General features: G+C 38.4%; 6 non-coding genes across 6 annotated transcripts; all 6 read right to left on the bottom strand.

Moving 5' to 3' along the window:
- Positions 1-321: 321 nt before the first annotated feature.
- Positions 322-393, bottom strand: trnac-gca (transfer RNA cysteine (anticodon GCA)). The gene has a single exon. It is a non-coding gene; the product is annotated as a tRNA-Cys (tRNA).
- A 3,652-nt stretch (positions 394-4,045) lies between these two features.
- On the bottom strand, positions 4,046-4,117 carry trnac-gca (transfer RNA cysteine (anticodon GCA)). Its single transcript has one exon. It is a non-coding gene; the product is annotated as a tRNA-Cys (tRNA).
- Positions 4,118-4,976: 859 nt separating this feature from the next.
- Positions 4,977-5,048, bottom strand: trnac-gca (transfer RNA cysteine (anticodon GCA)). Its single transcript has one exon. It is a non-coding gene; the product is annotated as a tRNA-Cys (tRNA).
- Positions 5,049-13,798: 8,750 nt separating this feature from the next.
- On the bottom strand, positions 13,799-13,870 carry trnac-aca (transfer RNA cysteine (anticodon ACA)). The gene has a single exon. It is a non-coding gene; the product is annotated as a tRNA-Cys (tRNA).
- An 859-nt stretch (positions 13,871-14,729) lies between these two features.
- On the bottom strand, positions 14,730-14,801 carry trnac-gca (transfer RNA cysteine (anticodon GCA)). The gene has a single exon. It is a non-coding gene; the product is annotated as a tRNA-Cys (tRNA).
- Positions 14,802-15,659: 858 nt separating this feature from the next.
- Positions 15,660-15,731, bottom strand: trnac-gca (transfer RNA cysteine (anticodon GCA)). The gene has a single exon. It is a non-coding gene; the product is annotated as a tRNA-Cys (tRNA).
- Positions 15,732-16,472: the final 741 nt, after the last annotated feature.

The raw sequence follows: 16,472 nt of genomic DNA, 5'->3' as shown, positions 1-16,472 counted from the left end.
TAGAAGCTTGAGAGTGTTTTCTATCCAAAATTAATAATAATTTGCATATATTAGCATCTGGGACAGAGTAGGAGGCAGTTCACTATGGGCACGCAATACATCAAAAAGTGAAAATGCTGCCCCCTATATCAAAGAAGTTAATGGCGCACCAGAATTTGAATCTGGGACCTCTTGATCTGCAGTCTATTGCACTTCCAACTTCGTTTGGAACTGTCTGACTGAGAGAAAAAAGATCTAATAAGGTACATTTTAGATTGAGTAACAACTCCTGAAAAATAGCACTCCATCTCTAAAGACTGACTTAGAAAGTACATGTCTACAAGGGGGCACTAGGATTTGAACCTGGGACCTCTTGATCTGCAGTCAAATGCTCTACCACTGAGCTATACCCCCTATTATTGATGACCCAAAATTGGAAAAAATGGTCTAACAAGGGCCATTTTAGATGGAGAGTTATTTTACCTAATCAAGAACGCTCCCTCTTAGAAAACACACCAGTAATGCATTTGATTTCAAGTGGATCGAACATTTTTAACCTGACACCTCTGGATCTCAAGAGTAAAACACTACCCACTCTGTTTGGAACTGTTTGACTGAGAGAAAAACCATCTAATGACGGACATTTTAGATTGAGTAACATAATCTAAAAAAGATTACTCCAACCGTCAAGATACACTTAGAAAGCACTTCATTTTAACTTATCTCATTCCCCTCCCATCCGGTCCCAGCTTCATTCCATGTTGTACTGACTGTTGACATCTAGTGGAAGGCGTTTGAAGTGCAAACAGATCCATATATTACAGGGAATTGAATAGGCGATGACTTTAACAATGACCACTCTCAGAATCTTCACTTCCTGTTTGGATTTTTTCTCAGGTTTTTGCCTGCCATATGAGTTCTGTTATACTCACAGACATCATTCAAACAGTTTTAGAAGCTTGAGAGTGTTTTCTATCCAAAATTCATAATAATTTGCATATATTAGCATCTGGGACAGAGTAGGAGGCAGTTCACTATGGGCACGCAATTCATCCAAAAGTGAAAATGCTGCCCCCTATATCAAAGAAGTTAACGGCGCACCAGAATTTGAATCTGGGACCTCTTGATCTGCAGTCTATTGCACTTCCAACTTCGTTTGGAACTGTCTGACTGAGAGAAAAAAGATCTAATAAGGTACATTTTAGATTGAGTAACAACTCGTGAAAAATAGCACTCAATCTCTAAAGACTGACTTAGAAAGTACATGTCTACAAGGGGGCACTAGGATTTGAACATGGGACTTCTTGATCTGCAGTCAAATGCTCTACCACTGAGCTATACCCCCTATTGCAGATCATCCAAAAGTGGAAATAATGGTCTAACAAGGGCCATTTTAGATGGAGAGTTATTTTGCCCAATCAAGAACGCTCCCTCTTAGAAAACACACCAGTAATGCATTTGATTTCAAGTGGATCGAACATTTTTAACCTGACACCTCTGGATCTCAAGAGTAAAACACTACCCACTCTGTTTGGAACTGTTTGACTGAGAGAAAAACCATCTAATGACGGACATTTTAGATTGAGTAACATAATCTAAAAAAGATTACTCCAACCGTCAAGATACACTTAGAAAGCACTTCATTTTAACTTCTCTCATTCCCCTCCCATCCGGTCCCAGCTTCATTCCATGTTGTACTGACTGTTGACATCTAGTGGAAGGCGTTTGAAGTGCAAACAGATCCATATATTACAGGGAATTGAATAGGCGATGACTTTAACAATGACCACTCTCAGAATCTTCACTTCCTGTTTGGATTTTTTCTCAGGTTTTTGCCTGCCATATGAGTTCTGTTATACTCACAGACATCATTCAAACAGTTTTAGAAGCTTGAGAGTGTTTTCTATCCAAAATTAATAATAATTTGCATATATTAGCATCTGGGACAGAGTAGGAGGCAGTTCACTATGGGCACGCAATTCATCCAAAAGTGAAAATGCTGCCCCCTATATCAAAGAAGTTAACGGCGCACCAGAATTTGAATCTGGGACCTCTTGATCTGCAGTCTATTGCACTTCCAACTTCGTTTGGAACTGTCTGACTGAGAGAAAAAAGATCTAATAAGCTACATTTTAGATTGAGTAACAACTCCTGAAAAATAGCACTCCATCTCTAAAGACTGACTTAGAAAGTACATGTCTACAAGGGGGCACTAGGATTTGAACATGGGACTTCTTGATCTGCAGTCAAATGCTCTACCACTGAGCTATACCCCCTATTGCAGATCATCCAAAAGTGGAAATAATGGTCTAACAAGGGCCATTTTAGATGGAGAGTTATTTTGCCTAATCAAGAACGCTCCCTCTTAGAAAACACACCAGTAATGCATTTGATTTCAAGTGGATCGAACATTTTTAACCTGACACCTCTGGATCTCAAGAGTAAAACACTACCCACTCTGTTTGGAAGTGTTTGACTGAGAGAAAAACCATCTAATGACGGACATTTTAGATTGAGTAACATAATCTAAAAAAGATTACTCCAACCGTCAAGATACACTTAGAAAGCACTTCATTTTAACTTCTCTCATTCCCCTCCCATCCGGTCCCAGCTTCATTCCATGTTGTACTGACTGTTGACATCTAGTGGAAGGCGTTTGAAGTGCAAACAGATCCATATATTACAGGGAATTGAATAGGCGATTAATTTAACAATGACCACTCTCAGAATCTTCACTTCCTGTTTGGATTTTTTCTCAGGTTTTTGCCTGCCATATGAGTTCTGTTATACTCACAGACATCATTCAAACAGTTTTAGAAGCTTGAGAGTGTTTTCTATCCAAAATTAATAATAATTTGCATATATTAGCATCTGGGACAGAGTAGGAGGCAGTTCACTATGGGCACGCAATTCATCCAAAAGTGAAAATGCTGCCCCCTATATCAAAGAAGTTAACGGCGCACCAGAATTTGAATCTGGGACCTCTTGATCTGCAGTCTATTGCACTTCCAACTTCGTTTGGAACTGTCTGACTGAGAGAAAAAAGATCTAATAAGGTACATTTTAGATTGAGTAACAACTCCTGAAAAATAGCACTCAATCTCTAAAGACTGACTTAAAAAGTACATGTCTACAAGGGGGCACTAGGATTTGAACATGGGACTTCTTGATCTGCAGTCAAATGCTCTACCACTGAGCTATACCCCCTATTGCAGATCATCCAAAAGTGGAAATAATGGTCTAACAAGGGCCATTTTAGATGGAGAGTTATTTTGCCTAATCAAGAACGCTCCCTCTTAGAAAACACAACAGTAATGCATTTGATTTCAAGTGGATCGAACATTTTTAACCTGACACCTCTGGATCTCAAGAGTAAAACACTACCCACTCTGTTTGGAAGTGTTTGACTGAGAGAAAAACCATCTAATGACGGACATTTTAGATTGAGTAACATAATCTAAAAAAGATTACTCCAACCGTCAAGATACACTTAGAAAGCACTTCATTTTAACTTCTCTCATTCCCCTCCCATCCGGTCCCAGCTTCATTCCATGTTGTACTGACTGTTGACATCTAGTGGAAGGCGTTTGAAGTGCAAACAGATCCATATATTACAGGTAATTGAATAGGCGATGACTTTAACAATGACCACTCTCAGAATTTTCACTTCCTGTTTGGATTTTTTCTCAGGTTTTTGCCTGCAATATAAGTTCTGTTATACTCACAGACATCATTCAAACAGTTTTAGAAGCTTGAGAGTGTTTTCTATCCAAAATTAATAAAGATTTGCATATATTAGCATCTGGGACAGAGTAGGAGGCAGTTCACTATGGGCACGCAATTCATCCAAAAGTGAAAATGCTGCCCCCTATATCAAAGAAGTTAACGGCGCACCAGAATTTGAATCTGGGACCTCTTGATCTGCAGTCTATTGCACTTCCAACTTCGTTTGGAACTGTCTGACTGAGAGAAAAAAGATCTAATAAGGTACATTTTAGATTGAGTAACAACTCGTGAAAAATAGCACTCCATCTCTAAAGACTGACTTAGAAAGTACATGTCTACAAGGGGGCACTAGGATTTGAACCTGGGACCTCTTGATCTGCAGTCAAATGCTCTACCACTGAGCTATACCCCCTATGTCTGATGATCCAAAATTGGAAAAAATGTTCTAACAAGGGCCATTTTAGATGGAGAGTTATTTTACCTAATCAAGAACGCTCCCTCTTAGAAAACACACCAGTAATGCATTTGATTTCAAGTGGATCGAACATTTTTAACCTGACACCTCTGGATCTCAAGAGTAAAACACTACCCACTCTGTTTGGAACTGTTTGACTGAGAGAAAAACCATCTAATGACGGACATTTTAGATTGAGTAACATAATCTAAAAAAGATTACTCCAACCGTCAAGATACACTTAGAAAGCACTTCATTTTAACTTCTCTCATTCCCCTCCCATCCGGTCCCAGCTTCATTCCATGTTGTACTGACTGTTGACATCTAGTGGAAGGCGTTTGAAGTGCAAACAGATCCATATATTACAGGGAATTGAATAGGCGATGACTTTAACAATGACCACTCTCAGAATCTTCACTTCCTGTTTGGATTTTTTCTCAGGTTTTTGCCTGCCATATGAGTTCTGTTATACTCACAGACATCATTCAAACAGTTTTAGAAGCTTGAGAGTGTTTTCTATCCAAAATTAATAATAATTTGCATATATTAGCATCTGGGACAGAGTAGGAGGCAGTTCACTATGGGCACGCAATTCATCCAAAAGTGAAAATGCTGCCCCCTATATCAAAGAAGTTAACGGCGCACCAGAATTTGAATCTGGGACCTCTTGATCTGCAGTCTATTGCACTTCCAACTTCGTTTGGAACTGTCTGACTGAGAGAAAAAAGATCTAATAAGGTACATTTTAGATTGAGTAACAACTCCTGAAAAATAGCACTCCATCTCTAAAGACTGACTTAGAAAGTACATGTCTACAAGGGGGCATTAGGATTTGAACCTGAGACCTCTTGATCTGCAGTCAAATGCTCTACCACTGAGCTATACCCCCTATGTCTGATGATCCAAAATTGGAAAAAATGGTCTAACAAGGGCCATTTTAGATGGAGAGTTATTTTACCTAATCAAGAACGCTCCCTCTTAGAAAACACACCAGTAATGCATTTGATTTCAAGTGGATCGAACATTTTTAACCTGACACCTCTGGATCTCAAGAGTAAAACACTACCCACTCTGTTTGGAACTGTTTGACTGAGAGAAAAACCATCTAATGACGGACATTTTAGATTGAGTAACATAATCTAAAAAAGATTACTCCAACCGTCAAGATACACTTAGAAAGCACTTCATTTTAACTTCTCTCATTCCCCTCCCATCCGGTCCCAGCTTCATTCCATGTTGTACTGACTGTTGACATCTAGTGGAAGGCATTTGAAGTGCAAACAGATCCATATATTACAGCGAATTGAATAGGCGAAGACTTTAACAATGACCACTCTCAGAATTTTTACTTCCTGTTTGGATTTTTTCTCAGGTTTTTGCCTGCCATGTGAGTTCTGTTATACTCACAGACATCATTCAAACAGTTTTAGAAGCTTGAGAGTGTTTTCTATCCAAAATTAATAATAATTTGCATATATTAGCATCTGGGACAGAGTAGGAGGCAGTTCACTATGGGCACGCAATTCATCCAAAAGTGAAAATGCTGCAACCTATATCAATGAAGTTAACCTGTCTAGGATCAGCGTGGCGCTAGCGGCACACCCCCCCCCCCCCCCACTGAAAAACCAGTGCCGCGAAATTCAAAAAAAATATTTTTTTTAAATATTTAACTTTCACACATTAAAGTCCAATACAGCTAATGAAAGACACAGATCTTGTGAATCCAGTCAACATGTCCGATTTTTAAAATGTTTTACAGGGAAGACACAATATGTAAAGATGTACATCTATTACCTAAAAACACATTAGCATAATCCACCATCTTTTATTTGTCCACCAACACCAGTAGCCATCACCAATTCGGCTAAACTAAGATATTTATAGCCCCTAACCAACAAAAAAACTCATTAGATGACAGTCTGATAACATATTTATGGTATGGGATAGGTTTTGTTAGAAAAAAGTGCATATTTCAGGTAGATGGCATAGGTTACAATTGCACCCACCGTCACAAATGGAATAGAAAAACTACTTAGAGCAACGTGTTTACCTACTTACTAATCATCAAACATTTCGTAAAAATACACAGCATACACGAATCGAAAGACACAGATCCTGTGAATACAGACAATATTTCAGATTTTCTAAGTGTCTTACAGCGAAAACACAATAAATCGTTATATTAGCATAGCACATACCACATAGCAGCCCAGCATTGATTCTAGCCAAAGTGAGCGATAAAAGTCAACATCGCCAAAAGATATTAATTTTTTCACTAACCTTCTCAGAATTCTTCCGATGACACTCCTGTAACATCACATTACAACATGCATATACAGTTTGATCGAAAATGTTTATATTTAGCCCCCAAAATCATGGTTAGCCTGTTGGGGATGGGGGCGCTGTTTAGACTATTTATGCTAATTTGGTAATTTTTGAAACGGCTTCCCACAAAATCCTTGATCGTACAATATAAAAATATTATTATTATTATTGGATAGAAAACAGTCTATAGTTTCTATAGGAGTTGAAATTTTGTCTCTAAGTGGAACAGAGCCCATTCTACAGCAATTTCCCTGACATGGATTCAGATTTCAGAAATGTTGGCCACTGTTCTGAAGTCAGTTAACTTCTTGGAACTATAGGGGGTGCTGTTCCGCATTAGCATATTTGTGTCTCCAAATTAAACTGCCTCGTGCTAAATTCTTGATCGTACAATATGCATATTATTGTTATTATTGGATAGAAAACACCTTCTAGTTTCTATAGAAGTTGAAATTTTGTCTCTGAGTGGTACAGAACAATTTCTACAGCACTTTTCATGACAGGGTTCAGATTTCAAATTTTTTTACCTCTGATCTGGGGTCTGTTTTTAAGGCGACAGTGAATGCTATGAAGAAACCGACACTGCCTACGTCTTCCTCTGGGTGTCTGTACGTCATCACGCTTTCAATGGAATCGATGGGATATTCACAGCCAGTATAAAAGACCAAAATGTATAGAGACCGCCCTTTCTCGTCGTGCGCCTGAAGCGTGAAGGGCATCGGACCTGCCTCGTTCCAAATCGTTTTCTAACCAGCAATATTTCTCCGGTCATGTTTTTACTCGTTTTAGGTGTTAAAAACATCATAATGTAGTTAATTTGAACCGTTTTATAGCAATTTATATCCGTTTAGTGCGATTTTGAGGAATTTATTTGTTGTGCACTCTGAAACTTTGGACACGTTTTGGGGTGTCGGTCGTTGGTGGTGGACATTTCGAAGGACAGAGGACATCTATCGACCAAAAGACGTTTATAACATAGAAAGGATACATTGCCCAAGAATCTGATGGAAGAACAGCTCAAAGTAAGCAATATTTAATATGATAAATCGTGTTTCTGTCGAAATATTTTAAACGCATATTTCGCCATTTTGTTTGGTATAGCTTCACTTGGCGAACCCTGTATTGAAAAGTAAGGATAATTTTAAAAATGTAAATCAGCGGTTGCATTAAGAACTAATTTGTCTTTCGATTCCTGTAAACCCTGTATTTTTTAGTCAAGTATATGATTAGCTATTAATTAAACTAGATCACTCTGAAAGATGGCGACCGACATTTTCAGGCTTGTTTTGCTACTATTTTCATTGTGTAACCACGGTTTTGTATGGCTAAATATGCACCTTTTCGAACAAACTGTATATGTATATTGTAAAATGATGTTACAGGAGTGTCATCGGAAGAATTCTGAGAAGGTTAGTGAAAAAATTAATATCTTTTGGCGATGTTGACTTTTATCGCTCACTTTGGCTAGAATCAATGCTGGGCTGCTATGTGCTATGTGCTATGCTAATATAACGATTTATTGTGTTTTCGCTGTAAGACACTTAGAAAATCTGAAATATTGTCTGTATTCACAGGATCTGTGTCTTTCGATTAGTGTATGCTGTGTATTTTTACGAAATGTTTGATGATTAGTAGTTAGGTAAACACGTTGCTCATTGTAATTATTCTAGTCCATTTGTGACGGTGGGTGCAATTGTAACCTATGGCAGCTACCTGAAATATGCACATTTTTCTAACAAAACCTATCCCATACCATAAATATGTTATCAGACTGTCATCTGATGAGTTTTTTTCTTGGTTAGGGGCTATAAATATCTTAGTTTAGCCGAATTGGTGATAGCTACTGGTGTTGGTGGACAAATAAAAGATGGTGGATTATGCTAATGTGTTTTTAGCTAATAGATTTACATCTTTACATATTGTGTCTTCCCTGTAAAACATTTTAAAAATCTGAAATGGTGGCTTTATTCACAAGATCTGTATCTTTCATCTGGTGTCTTGGACTTGTGATTTAATGATATTTAGATGCTACTATCTACTTGTGAAGCTATGCTAGCTATGCTAAACAGTGTGTGGGGGGTGGGGGGTGCTCCCGGATCCGGGTTTCTGAGGCAGTAGAGGTTAAAACGGCACTGATATTGCTATGACTATACGGACACTTCTTACGTCTTCCCCTGGATGCCTTTACGTGATGACGATTCCAATGGGGTCGATTGCGCGTTCACAGGCCCCACAAATGAAAAAACCGTGAAGCTAGTCATTCTTTTGGAGCTGCGTCATGCGCCTAGAGGACACCGGCCCGCTCCTGTTCCAAGCATTAGTGAAGGGGGTAATATTACTCGGGTCATGTTTCTACTCGTTATGGGAGTTAAAAACATCATAAGGTAGTTAATTTAAAGCGTTTTATAGCAATTTATATCCGTTTAGTGCGATTTTGGGACATTTATTTTTGCAACGATGTGAATAGTTGGGCACGCTTTTCAGTTCATCCCGAACGCAGTAGGCATTTCCACATGGCAAGAGGACAGCTTTCCACCAAAAGACGATTGCTCTCAAGAAAGGATCCTTTGCCCAAGATACTGATGGAAGAACAGCTCAAGGTAGGACATTTTTATTATGATAAATCGTGTTTCTGTCGAAACATTTTAGTGGCTTAGGACGCCATGTTTTATGACGTAGCTTCGCTAGGCGCAAACTGTATTGAAAAGTAAGGATAAATTAAAAAATGTTATTCCGCAATTGTATTAAGAATTAAATTGTCTATCAATCCCTGTCCACCCTATATTTTTTAGTCACGTTTATGAGTATTTATGTATAAGAGTAGATCACTGTCTAAGTGGCGCAAGGACTTTTTCTTTACCAGCTTGTCTACATTTCACATTGTCTAACCACGATTTTGGTGGCTAAATATAAACATTTGCGATCAAACTCTATATGGAATGTGTAATATGATGTTACAGGAGTGTCATCGGAAGAATTCTGAGAAGGTTAGTGAAAAAATTTATATCTTTTGGCGATGTTGACTTTTATCGCTCACTTTGGCTAGAATCAATGCTGGGCTGCTATGTGCTATGTGCTACGCTAATATAACGATTTATTGTGTTTTCGCTGTAAGACACTTAGAAAATCTGAAATATTGTCTGTATTCACAGGATCTGTGTCTTTCGATTCGTGTATGCTGTGTATTTTTACGAAATGTTTGATGATTAGTAAGTAGGTAAACACGTTGCTCTAAGTAGTTTTTCTATTCCATTTGTGACGGTGGGTGCAAATGTAACCTATGCCATCTACCTGAAATATGCACTTTTTTCTAACAAAACCTATCCCATACCATAAATATGTTATCAGACTGTCATCTGATGAGTTTTTTTCTTGGTTAGGAGCTATAAATATCTTATGTTAAGCCGAATTGGTGATGGCTACTGGTGTTGGTGGACAAATAAAAGATGGTGGATTATGCTAATGTGTTTTTAGGTAATAGATGTACATCTTTACATATTGTGTCTTCCCTGTAAAACATTTTAAAAATCGGACATGTTGACTGGATTCACAAGATCTGTGTCTTTCATTAGCTGTATTGGACTTTAATTTGTGAAAGTTATATATTTAAAAAAAATATTTTTTTTGAATTTCGCGGCACTGGTTTTTCAGTGGGGGGGGGGGGGGGGTGTGCCGCTAGCGCCACGCTGATCCTAGACAGGTTAGACAATGTGAAATGTAGCTCAGTTGGTCAGAAAATGTCCTTGCGCCACTTAGACAGTGATCTACTCTTATACATAAATACTCATAAACGTGACTAAAAAATATAGGGTGGACAGGGATTGATAGACAATTTAATTCTTAATACAATTGCGGTATTACATTTTTTAATTTATCCTTACTTTTCAATACAGTTTGCGCCAAGCGAAGCTACGTCAAAAAACATGGCGTCCTAAGCCACTAAAATGTTTCGACAGAAACACGATTTATCATAATAAAAATGTCCTACCTTGAGCTGTTCTTCCATCAGTATCTTGGGCAAAGGATCCTTTCTTGGGAGGAATCGTCTTTTGGTGGAAAGCTGTCCTCTTGCCATGTGGAAATGCCAACTGCGTTCGGGATGAACTGAAAGCGTGCCCACCTATTCACAGCGTTAAAGAAATAAATGTCCCAAAATCGCACTAAACGGATATAAATTGCTATAAAACGCTTTAAATTAACTACCTTATGATGTTTTTAACTCCTATAACGAGTGAAAAGATGACCGGAGAAATATAACAGGCTAAACTAACGCTTGGAACAGGAGAGGGTCGGTGTCCTCCACGCGCGTGACGCACCAAGAAAAGACTTGCTAGCTACAGGGTTTTTTGATTTATAGGGCCTGTGAACGCGCAATCGACCCCATTGGAATCGTCATCACGTAAAGGCATCCAGGGGAAGACGTAAGAAGTGTCCGTACAGTCATAGCAATATCAGTGCCTTTTTAACTGACTTCAGAACAGTGGCCAACATTTCTGAAATCTGAATCCATGTCAGGGAAATTGCTGTAGAATGGGCTCTGTTCCACTTAGAGACAAAATTTCAACTCCTATAGAAACTATAGACTGTTTTCTATCCAATAATAATAATAATATGCATATTGTACGATCAAGGATTTTGTGGGAAGCCGTTTCAAAAATTACCCAATTAGCATAAATAGTCTAAACAGCGCCCCCATCCCCAACAGGTTAACGGCGCACCAGAATTTGAATCTGGGACCTCTTGATCTGCAGTCTATTGCACTTCCAACTTCGTTTGGAACTGTCTGACTGAGAGAAAAAATATCTAATAAGGTACATTTTAGATTGAGTAACAACTCCTGAAAAATAGCACTCCATCTCTAAAGACTGACTTTGAAAGTACATGTCTACAAGGGGGCACTAGGACTTGAACCTGTGACCTCTTAACCTGTTATGGCTGCACGCTGAATATTGAAAAAACTGGAAAATGTGTGCACATTTTCAAACGGCCTCCTAAGAAACTTTTTATTTTCCAATATGCATATATTTACTACTGTTGGATAGATAACAGTCTGTAGTTTCTAAAAAGGTTTGAATTGTTTCTCTAAGTCGAACAGAAATATTTTTACAGCCATTTTCCCAGCCGAATTGAGTTTCCCAAAATGCGATGTGTCTCTTTAAGACCTTGTCTATAAAAGGTCATTACACTTAGGACCGTAGAAACACGTCATACGCCTTCATCTGGATGTAATGCGGAAGTGAGAATTGAAAGGAGTCGAATATCTCGTCCCTGGACTGAATAACAGAACTTCTTGTGAGACCTGCGCAGTTAAAATAAAAATCCGGGCGCGAAGGATAATTTGATCTCGGCTTCTGGAACAAGGTAGATAACGTTGAATATGATGCCTGACTACGATATTATTTGCTACATGTCACAAAATCATCCTAAAGTATGTTTTTTCAATATACTTTAATTATATTATTGCAATTTATTCTGGACTTTAGATGTGAAACGACGGAAGAATTTTTTGAAGAAACGCTTTCTGGCGCAGCAATGCTACCGTGCTAGCTAACCAAAGAGGGAAATCATTCGTTCTGGAACCCAACTAAAGACTCTACTGGACATTGGACCCCGTTACAACATTCTGATGGAGTACCAAGAAAGATAAGACCCAATTTGGGATGCTTTTTCATATATATGTCGAACTGTTGAATGCTAACTCTGCTAACTATGCTAGGCTAGCGCTTGACTAGAATCAATGCTGCCTTATGCTAGCTTATGATGTTAGCTAATATAACGATATATTGTGTTTTCGCTGTAAAACACTTCAAAAATCGGAAATGTTGTCTGTATTCACAAGATATCTGTCTTTCATTAGTTATCCACCATATGTTTTTCTGAAATGTTTTATGAGGTGTAATTAGTAGCCGACGTTGGTGTATGTATTTTCTCTGGCTACTCCCGGCTGGATTCAGACTGTAGCTATGTATTAGCATTTTTGGGTAGCATCAATGTAAAACTGATTTATAGCTAAAATATGCACTTTTTATGAACAAAACATAGATTTATTGTGTAACATGTTATATGACTGTCATCTGAGGTCGTTTTTTCTGGGCTCTTTAGGTTGGTTTTAGTTTATTTCGGTTGGTTGTGCATGCTACTTCAATCATAATTCATACTTCATAATCATAATTCATACGTGTCTGTCCACTTTTGTATTTGGTGGTGAGCTAACATAAATATATGTGGTGTTTTCTCTGTAAAACATTTAAAAAATCGGACATGTTGGCTGGATTGACAAGATGTTTATCTTTCAAATGCTGTATTGGACTTGTTAATGTGTAAAAGTTAAATATTTTAAAAAAATAGATTTTGAATTTCGCGCTCTGCAGGGGTGTCATTTTCGGTCCGAGGTCGGGCTTGCACGCCAAACAGGTTAATCTGCAGTCAAATGCTCTACCACTGAGCTATACCCCCTATGTCTGATGATCCAAAATTGAAAAAAATGGTCTAACAAGGGCCATTTTAGATGGAGAGCTATTTTACCTAATCAAGAACGCTCCCTCTTAGAAAACACACCAGTAATGCATTTGATTTCAAGTGGATCGAACATTTTTAACCTGACACCTCTGGATCTCAAGAGTAAAACACTACCCACTCTGTTTGGAACTGTTTGACTGAGAGAAAAACCATCTAATGACGGACATTTTAGATTGAGTAACATAATCTAAAAAAGATTACTCCAACCGTCAAGATACACTTAGAAAGCACTTCATTTTAACTTCTCTCATTCCCCTCCCATCCGGTCCCAGCTTCATTCCATGTTGTACTGACTGTTAACATCTAGTGGAAGGCGTTTGAAGTGCAAACAGATCCATATATTACAGCGAATTGAATAGGCGAAGACTTAACAATGACCACTCTCAGAATTTTTACTTCCTGTTTGGATTTTTTCTCAGGTTTTTGCCTGCCATAAGAGTTCTGTTATACTCACAGACATCATTCAAACAGTTTTAGAAGCTTGAGAGTGTCTTCTATCCAAAATTAATAATAATTTGCATATATTAGCATCTGGGACAGAGTAGGAGGCAGTTCACTATGGGCACGCAATTCATCCAAAAGTGAAAATGCTGCCCCCTATATCAAAGAAGTTAACGGCGCACCAGAATTTGAATCTGGGACCTCTTGATCTGCAGTCTATTGCACTTCCAACTTCGTTTGGAACTGTCTGACTGAGAGAAAAAAGATCTAATAAGGTACATTTTAGATTGAGTAACAACTCCTGAAAAATAGCACTCCATCTCTAAAGACTGACTTAGACAGTACATGTTTACAAGGGGGCACTAGGATTTGAACCTGGGACCTCTTGATCTGTGGTCAAATGCTCTACCACTGAGCTATACTCCCTATTTCAGATCATCCAAAAGTGGAAATAATGGTCTAACAAGGGCCATTTTAGATGGAGAGTTATTTTGCCTAATCAAGAACGCTCCCTCTTAGAAAACACACCAGTAATGCATTTGATTTCAAGTGGATCGAACATTTTTAACCTGACACCTCTGGATCTCAAGAGTAAAACACTACCCACTCTGTTTGGAAGCGTTTGACTGAGGGAAAAACCATCTAATGACGGACATTTTAGATTGAGTAACATAATCTAAAAAAGATTACTCCAACCGTCAAGATACACTTAGAAAGCACTTCATTTGAACTTCTCTCATTCCCCTCCCATCCGGTCCCAGCTTCATTCCATGTTGTACTGACTGTTGACATCTAGTGGAAGGCGTTTGAAGTGCAAACAGATCCATATATTACAGCGAATTGAATAGGCGATGACTTTAACAATGACCACTCTCAGAATTTTTACTTCCTGTTTGGATTTTTTCTCAGGTTTTTGCCTGCCATATGAGTTCTGTTATACTCACAGACATCATTCAAACAGTTTTAGAAGCTTGAGAGTGTTTTCTATCCAAAATTAATAATAATTTGCATATATTAGCATCTGGGACAGAGTAGGAGGCAGTTCACTATGGGCACGCAATTCATCCAAAAGTGAAAATGCTGCCCCCTATATCAAAGAAGTTAACGGCGCACCAGAATTTGAATCTGGGACCTCTTGATCTGCAGTCTATTGCACTTCCAACTTCGTTTGGAACTGTCTGACTGAGAGAAAAAAGATCTAATAAGGTACATTTTAGATTGAGTAACAACTCCTGAAAAATAGCACTCCATCTCTAAAGACTGACTTAGAAAGTACATGTCTACAAGGGGGAACTAGGATTTGAACCTGGGACCTCTTGATCTGCAGTCAAATGCTCTACCACTGAGCTATACCCCCTATGTCTGATGATCCAAAATTGGAAAAAATTGTCTAACAAGGGCCATTTTAGATGGAGAGTTCTTTTACCTAATCAAGAACGCTCCCTCTTAGAAAACACACCAGTAATGCATTTGATTTCAAGTGGATCAAACATTTTTAACCTGACACCTCTGGATCTCAAGAGTAAAACACTACCCACTCTGTTTGGAACTGTTTGACTGAGAGAAAAACCATCTAATGACGGACATTTTAGATTGAGTAACATAATCTAAAAAAGATTACTCCAACCGTCAAGAAACACTTAGAAAGCACTTCATTTTAACTTCTCTCATTCCCCTCCCATCCGGTCCCAGCTTCATTCCATGTTGTACTGACTCTTGACATTTAGTGGAAGGCGTTTGAAGTGCAAACAGATCCATATATTACAGGGAATTGAATAGGCGATGACTTTAACAATGACCACTCTCAGAATTTTCACTTCCTGTTTGGATTTTTTCTCAGGTTTTTGCCTGCCATATGAGTTCTGTTGTACTCACAGACATCATTCAAACAGTTTTAGAAGCTTGAGAGTGTTTTCTATCCAAAATTAATAATAATTTGCATATATTAGCATCTGGGACAGAGTAGGAGGCAGTTCACTATGGGCACGCAATTCATCCAAAAGTGAAAATGCTGCCCCCTATATCAAAGAAGTTAACGGCGCACCAGAATTTGAATCTGGGACCTCTTGATCTGCAGTCTATTGCACTTCCAACTTCATTTGGAACTGTCTGACTGAGAGAAAAAAGATCTAATAAGGTACATTTTAGATTGAGTAACAACTCCTGAAAAATAGCACTCCATCTCGAAAGACTGACTTAAAAGTACATGTCTACAAGGGGGCACTAGGATTTGAACCTGGGACCTCTTGATCTGCAGTCAAATGCTCTACCACTAAGCTATACCCCCTATGTCTGATGACCCAAAATTGGAAAAAATGGTCTAACAAGGGCCATTTTAGATGGAGAGTTATTTTACCTAATCAAGAACGCTCCCTCTTAGAAAACACACCAGTAATGCATTTGATTTCAAGTGGATCGAACATTTTTAACCTGACACCTCTGGACCTCAAGAGTAAAACACTACCCACTCTGTTTGGAAGCGTTTGACTGAGAGAAAAACCATCTAATGACGGAAATTTTAGATTGAGTAAATAATCTAAAAAAGATTACTCCAACCGTCAAGATACACTTAGAAAGCACTTCATTTTAACTTCTCTCATTCCCCTCCCATCCGGTCCCAGCTTCATTCCATGTTGTACTGACTGTTGACATCTAGTGGAAGGCGTTTGAAGTGCAAACAGATCCATATATTACAGGGAATTGAATAGGCGATGACTTTAACATTGACCACTCTCAGAATTTTCACTTCCTGTTTGGATTTTTTCTCAGGTTTTTGCCTGCCATATGAGTTCTGTTATACTCACAGACATCATTCAAACAGTTTTAGAAGCTTGAGAGTGTTTTCTATCCAAAATTAATAATAATTTGCATATATTAGCATCTGGGACAGAGTAGGAGGCAGTTCACTATGGGTACGCAATTCATCCAAAAGTGAAAATGCTGCCCCCTATATCAAAGAAGTTAACGGCGCACCAGAATTTGAATCTGGGACCTCTTGATCTGCAGTCTATTGCACTTCCAACTTCGT

The sequence above is a fragment of the Salvelinus fontinalis genome, chromosome 29, assembly GCF_029448725.1.
Source record: "Salvelinus fontinalis isolate EN_2023a chromosome 29, ASM2944872v1, whole genome shotgun sequence".
Taxonomy (NCBI): domain Eukaryota; kingdom Metazoa; phylum Chordata; class Actinopteri; order Salmoniformes; family Salmonidae; genus Salvelinus; species Salvelinus fontinalis.
Note: the sequence above shows the minus strand (reverse complement) of the source record. Positions and strands in the feature narration are given on the sequence as shown.